Source organism: Sardina pilchardus, chromosome 19 (genome assembly GCF_963854185.1).
Source record: "Sardina pilchardus chromosome 19, fSarPil1.1, whole genome shotgun sequence".
NCBI lineage: Eukaryota > Metazoa > Chordata > Actinopteri > Clupeiformes > Clupeidae > Sardina > Sardina pilchardus.
This window is the reverse complement of record NC_085012.1, coordinates 18,979,131-18,986,630: the sequence shown is the minus strand read 5'-3', so window position 1 is coordinate 18,986,630 and position 7,500 is coordinate 18,979,131.

Here is a 7,500-nt window from a genome sequence, read left to right as displayed (position 1 = left end):
TACAGAGGAAGTGGAACAGTCTCAGTTCTCAGCAGGTTCTCGTTACGTGAAGCAGCTGGGCTCTGCTTGCATCTATTTGTTTGATGTTGACGCAGAACGGTTTGCACACGTGAATGCTTTCTTCGATATCATTACAGGATGTGATAATATGTTAATGCTATGCACAGCACATTCAGAGGGCCACACATGCACCCATACACTCTCACGGGGACATGGTGTTCATTGCTTTCTTCTTTTACTTACATACACACACAATGGTCCCACAAAGTGGGATTTGGCAGGTGGAGGAATCCTGAATTCCAGTGTCGGTGTAACTGGGAAAGAATAGTCACCATATTGAGTATTGTGGTGTAACAATACTTCTATATGTTATATATAACATACGTATATAACATATGTAAATATCTTGGTCACCTCTGTCAATCAAAACAGCTCTCATATTGATTTGTACCAGGGGTGTCTCTAGACCTGGAACTTCACTGGGGCACAGGCTCCTCTAGAGGATCCAGGGGCTTGCTTCCCTGCAAGAAAATATATTTAATGTTTAAATGCATCAATCTGGCCCACTTTGAAAATAAATTGAGAGGTTAGACTTGCTTATTTCTATTCATGGATGGAAATATTTGTGCTGTAGCATAAACTATTTTGCACTTTGGAAATTGTAACCATGCACACACAGGTGGAATTATGATTATACTGCAATAAGTTCATAATTACAACGCATATTTGCTTTGTTTGTTTGTTTCATAGCTCAGAAATGTTCAAAAATAGTGTACATTTTAGCACTCCATAAAATGATGCAGAAGTGGTCATCTGTGTTGTTCAGCTAGTTACAGTTAGAGTAACCTGGTAGCTCAATAAACATGCATGACTTCACATTACACCAGTAACAACAACATGTAACGTCACCAAATGGCGTTTCAAATTGCGGTGGTAAATTAGCTAGAAAATCCAATCGTAACAATTATCTCAGACTGCGACTGTTTTTTAAAATTGTCACAGGACATAACAGAAATTGCAAATAACATAAAATGCACATAATACAGAATCATTAGAATGGCTTATCCTTTCGTTTCATATGAAATAAACTAAAATAGCATGCTAGCGGGCAATTTTCCTCATGTTGTAGGGTACTCACCGGAGATTCTGAAACGTAATCCAATGAAAAAAGAAAGTGCAAACGGCTCTTCACAATAACTAAAGCTTCTAGCCACGTACGCTGGCAAATATGAATACTGAAAATGATTTTCTAAATGGTCTATTTTTTAATCTTACTCAGTTATTCATCAAATTATGCAAGGGAAAACATGACATAAAGTGCCTCAGCCAACCATATTAATCAGCGCCATCTAGGGGAACGGAGAGCCACTGCATAGGGCTACAAATACATTTATTTTATAGCCCCCCCATGGATGAAATTCCATAAAACTTGGCATACTCCCAGAGGATGTCAGGTTGATCATAGACAGGGAATTTGGTGCAGTTCATAACATTCAATCTGAAGATAGAGGCGATTAAAGCAATATCATTTATTTATTTTTTTACCATGGGGGTGCAAATCACAAATAACTGGTTATAAGCTAAGTGCATGCGGGCTCTTGCGACCAACATACCATAAAAATGTGCCACGGTTCAGGTAGTTATTTAGGAAAAACTGATTTTTGGGGGGTTTCAGAGGGGCCAGCTTTTTTGTAAAAGTCTTCTAGGGCTAATTGCCCACCAAGTTTCATGTGCCCCGGTGTTACGGTGTCCCGTGTATCGTTGACGAAAAATTCAGGAAGTGGATGACGGGAAAAAAGAAGAAGAAGGGGAAAAAAAACCTTTGACAAAAACTATATGACTATGCTAGCGTCGGTCATAATTGTGTGCCAGAACAATCCACTCCGATGTGGCACCACTTTGCTTATCTGATTGTGCATTGCGCCACATCTGTAGAATTCATTCACTGTCCAGCATTTTGGCCTACCCTAAAATGCACTTTAGATCAATTTACGGATGATTGGGAGTAGCCTACATACGTTGAGTTGACATCAAATCATGTCATTCGGATGTGTTTTGAGAGAGTTCGATTTTACCGTTTTTAGCCAAAACTCGTTAGCCTGGAAGTAACCCGGGCATGTCCTTTCGCCGCTACAAAACACTATTGTTATACCTCTTCTACTATTCCAAACAACACTACACTTACGTGGTAGTGAGTAGATGGTCCCTAAAGCCAAACCGAAGTGTCCCGAGGTCTTTATGTGGTCGGATAGAGAGTCCAGAATGAATTTCATCAAGCCAGTACCATTCCGGAAATGTCGCTGCTGCAGCTAGGGAACATTTCAGCAACAATTTAGCAATATTTCCGGAGAGGTACTGACTCTAGTGTCATGTCACTCTGATACCTTCAAGCAAAGTGTTGCCACAAGCATATGTCCACACACACACACACACACACACACACACACACATACAGCTGAGTGCTTTAGGCATGTGTGTAAGCTTGTGTGTCCACATAGCGTTCCAGTTTCACATTTTGTGGTGAAGGATTTTTGATCTCCCCTAATGAGATTAAAAAAAGAAAGAAAAAAACGTACTGCAGATGCTGCAAAAATGCTCATATACCAATCCAACACTCAAGCAATACACAATAATCCACCATCTCATATTACGGTAAGTGCGTATGTGTGTGTGTGTGTGTGTGTGTGTGTGTGTGTGTGTGTGTGTGTGTGTGTGTGTGTGTGTGCACTGTGCACATGTATCTCCGTGAATGTGCAATGTCTTCAACTGATGATTAAGAGAATCACACACACACACACACACACACACACACACACACACACACACACACACACACACACACACACACACAAAAAAAAAAAAGGAGAGGGAGAAAGGGAGAAAAGAAGTATTTGTGTGACTTTTGAAGGGGGGGGGGGGTTGTTACAGACATATCCAACATCATATTCGACTGCTGTATTGAGAAATAAAAATATATATATAAAACAAAAGAAAGAGATAAGATAAAACATCACATTGGTAAGACAAGGCATAAAGCAACAAAAACAGTCGCTGGTCGTGCCGAGTTTTACCAGTTGTTTGCTCAAGGTTTACATTGTTGACAAGACTATGAATATGAATAACCAAAAACAAATTATATAAATCCAATGCTTATGTTGCCAATCCTAAAATCCATTTTACAGAACATGTTGATATTGATGTGAAAAACATCTAAGATAAATTTTGTCTACACGTAAATCCTGTTTCACTACAATTCAATTCACTACACTACAGGATGTCAGAAACAACTATGAAGAAGTAATCAACATAAATGGTCCGTGTATGCTTCATTCATTTGATATTCAATTGAGAATCCAAGATCAATGACTTGTTATTTAATTAATTGTTTATGAATTTGATGCGAAAAAGCAAATAACTCTTTGCTTTTCAGACTTTTGATTTCGTGGTCAGATTAAAAGTAGAACATTTAAAAAATGGACTCAGGGCTAAAACTGATTTTAATATTTATTTATTTTTTTCCGATTGCTGTGACCTGGAAGTCAATTCAAAGTCACTTGGTCTTTCAGTGCTCAGTGCCAATTTAGTGACTTATTTGTTGCTAGCTTTAGCGACTTTTGGCAATTTTAGCGACAGAAAATATTGTCTGGCAAACGAGAAACTGGGTGACTTGCGCAACTCAGTTTCATTCTTGAATCGTCAGAAAATCATCTCCCTTCTCGTGCCTGTTTTCTTGAACATTGAATTTGCCCAAATCGTTGCTCCATGATTATAGAAGTAGCCTAATGATTAGTCTGTAGTTGGCTATCAGACCATGTTATTGCGACGGTACCCTTAGAAGTGGCCACTTAATTCACGCACATTGAAATGTATCACAACTTATCGCCACGAGGTGGCAGTTTAAGTCCGCTGTAGCATTGCCGGTGTTATGTGCCTTCTGCTTTTTCCCACCTACTGGTTTCTTTACGCATGCTCGCGTTGCTCACAACAGCTGCAGGAGTTTTCACAATTTTCAGGCCGCGTTTTATATCTGTGCCATCACTACACTACAACCACTCGGACGAAAGACATGAAATATAGGCTATAGGCTATTTTAGCAAAAAGTGGACCACAACTTCATTCACAAACAGAGCAAACAATTCAAATTAGAAAAACCTAGACTGTCAGCTGAGGGAACGTTTAAATAGCCTAGCTAACCATAGACTTTAGGTTAAATTATGTATAGGCCTAGCCTATGGTAAAGTTATATCCGGACTGGTCTGACAGAAGCAGCAGCTAGCAATGGAAGTCAATAAATAATTTCCGGGGTCACAGCAATCGGAAAAAAATAAATATCAAAATCAGTTTTGATCTGACCACAAAATCGAAAGTCTGAAAAACAAAGCGTTATTTGCTTCTTTGTATCACATTCATAAACAATTAATTAAATAACAAGTCATTTTTTATTTTTTGATCTTGGATTCTCAATTGAATATCAAATGAACGAAGCATACACGGACCATACATTTTCTGTTAACCTCTGGAGTTGGTACACCTTCTCAGAATCTCATCTAGAGAATCTCTCTTATGCTGCTACAAAGTAGGATATGTGGTACTGAACGCTGATAGCCAGTATGCCTATTGGTCATGAACATGAGTATAAAAATAAACAATAGAGGGGTAGTGGAAAGGTTTTGTGTCTAGCCTCATGCTTGCTGAGTGAAGTAGGACACACTAATCACCCCTCTCCATGTCACTCCCAAACAGCTCTGGAGTGCCACTGTGGCCACTTCACAGGCCACAGATGGGACTATGGAGAGTTTGGGCCATTCTCTCTCTCTCTCTCTCTCTCTCTCTCTCTCATACACACATACACACACACACACACACACACACACACACACACACACACACACACACACACACACACACACACAGCAATCTCTCGCACTCTCTCTGTTATGGACAGAAACACATAGACACATATTAATGGAGTTATCTGTAAATAAACAGGTTAGCCACTCCAGAGTTGATCTACTGCGGCTACAATGGGTCTCTGAGGTAGTCATATCTACTCCATAACCACTGGATTTGGAGTGCTCTTCAGAGTGGATGATTATGTGCTAGTGTTTATGAGAAAGAGAGAGAGAGTTATACAAAAGCAGAAATTGAACAGAGTATTATATATATTTTTGCAGACAAGACAGACAGACAGACAGTGAAACAAAGGCAGAAATGGCAAAGAGTTTCACACTTTTTTGCAGACGGACTGACATACAGAGACAGACGAGACACAGAAACAAAGGCAGAAATGAAAGCGAGGTTTATTTCTGTTCTTAACCCTTAGATGCATAAGTGGGGTCAAAAATGACCCCAGAGGTTGTTTTCTTGCAGTATCTTCTTCATTTTTATTTTTTTTCATTTAACCTTCTATGTATTCCTCAAATAGGTTGTCTTTGACATGAGGCCATTTGGATTTGTGTCTAACTGTTATATTTTTAAAGTAATTTAATGTTTTGTATCAGTACCACCGATCCGCATAGGTGGGGTCAAAAATGACCCCAAGCATTTTCTATGGAATTTCAAAAGTTAACCCTAGGATCTTTTGATTTTTATCAACTGTGGCAGTCAGGTATACATTTACTGTTGATTATCACATCTCATGTCAGCAGTTTCACCATCCTGAAGGCTATTTTTACACAACAACATAAATCTAAGTATCATCATATAATGTGGCGGCCAAGCGTTCATAGCGACGTCGCTTTTTGATCCTTCGATGTCCGCTCTTCCTATAATTGTGAAGCAGGATTCACCAAGCGATATTTACAGAGGAATTTGTTGATATAGCGTTCTTGGCCTGATTTGTATGACTTTTTATGCCTAAAAATAGGGCAAAAATCAATTTTTTTAAGCCAATTGGCAGTACCTTCTGATTTACTGGATAACAAAAGAAGATATTCATAATCACCTCTGTAAATGTTTTTTTATTTGATATATTAACACTACAAAAAAAATATTTTCAACCTGGCTTTTTCCAATGGTCAGATTCTTCGCATCAAAACATATATGCAAATTAGCGCATATTTAATTAGACATGGCCTAATTAGCATATTTAAACATAAATACAGAAAACTTGCAATACGTTTTTTTCTCCTATTTATGTGAGTATTCAACTGGTAAAGTTTCATGAAGATATCTCTAAGTTAAAAATGTTACCCTATTCACCTATGTTAAGATCATTTTAGGATGTTTACCTTTTTTGCCTATCTAAAAGCTGTTTTGTAATAAAATGTTAATAAAAAGTGATGCATCAATATGTCCAACATGAAATAAAAACATTTTAGACAAATATATAATAAAAATCATCATCTTTAACCAAAATGAGAGACATTATTTGAGTTTACAGCAAAAAACGCATGCATTCTAATTGGGGTCATTTTTGACCCCACTCATGGAAGAGTGTAGGTATTGGTAGCCTATGCATCTAAGGGTTAAGTTCAGTGAAGTGTAGAGAGAAGAAGAGCCAGAGAAGCGATGGAATTCAGAGAGTGAGTCGGGACCTAGGCTACCTACCAACGGATGGAGACAGTAATTGCCTAGGGTCTGCTCCGAAGCTGAGGGCAGCATGAAAAATGAAAATCTTTGAGCGAACGAGGGCTCCCATTCCCAGAGAAAGTCTTGCGGGGGGAATCTTATCATCCCCATCTCTCTACTAACCTTGCCCAGGGCCCCTCTTCTATCCAGGTTGTAGGTCTGGGAGCCGGAGTGAGGATGGCTAGAGAGACTAGATGGAGAGAAGAGTGAGATTTGAAACAGGCCGTCTCTGTGGTGCTTCAGCAAGCACCTTGAAATCTGTGGTTTAGCAGCGTTTTTTCCTCTATCAGTGTTACAGTGTGATGAGCTAACTGCACCATAACGCTACATTGTTGGGTGTGCGTGCTGGGGAGAATATAAAGCGAAGACCGGGCCTGAAGGTCATTGGCATGCAGTGTGAATAGACAGGTTCAGAGCACGTTACCCTCATCCTAAGCTGCTAACTGAAGCTATCGACACATCCCATCTCTCTCTCCCTCTTTCTCTCTCCCCATCTCTTCCTCTCTCTCTCTCCATCTTTCTCTCTCTCTCTCTCTCTCTCTCTCTCTCTCTGCTGCACACCCAGAGCTCTTATCCACACAGTATATCTCCTGTTGTAGGATGCAGTTGTCTCCTGCTGCAGAGTTGCAGTTGTAGAGACCCCAGGAGCAATGCTCACTAAATATATATGTGTGTGTGTGTGTGTGTGTGTGTGTGTGTGTGTGTGTGTGAGAGAGAGAGAGAGAGAGAGAGAGAGAGAGAGAGAGAGAGAGAGAGAGAGAGAGAGAGAGAGAGAGAGAGTATAACTGCAGTCCTGATGGTAGGCTATTTCAGAATCACCCTATCAACGACATTATCTCTCTCTCTCTTTCTCTCTCTCTATTCTATATTTCCTTCCATATTTCTACTATCCCCCCACTCTCCCACGCTCACACACACACACGCACACGC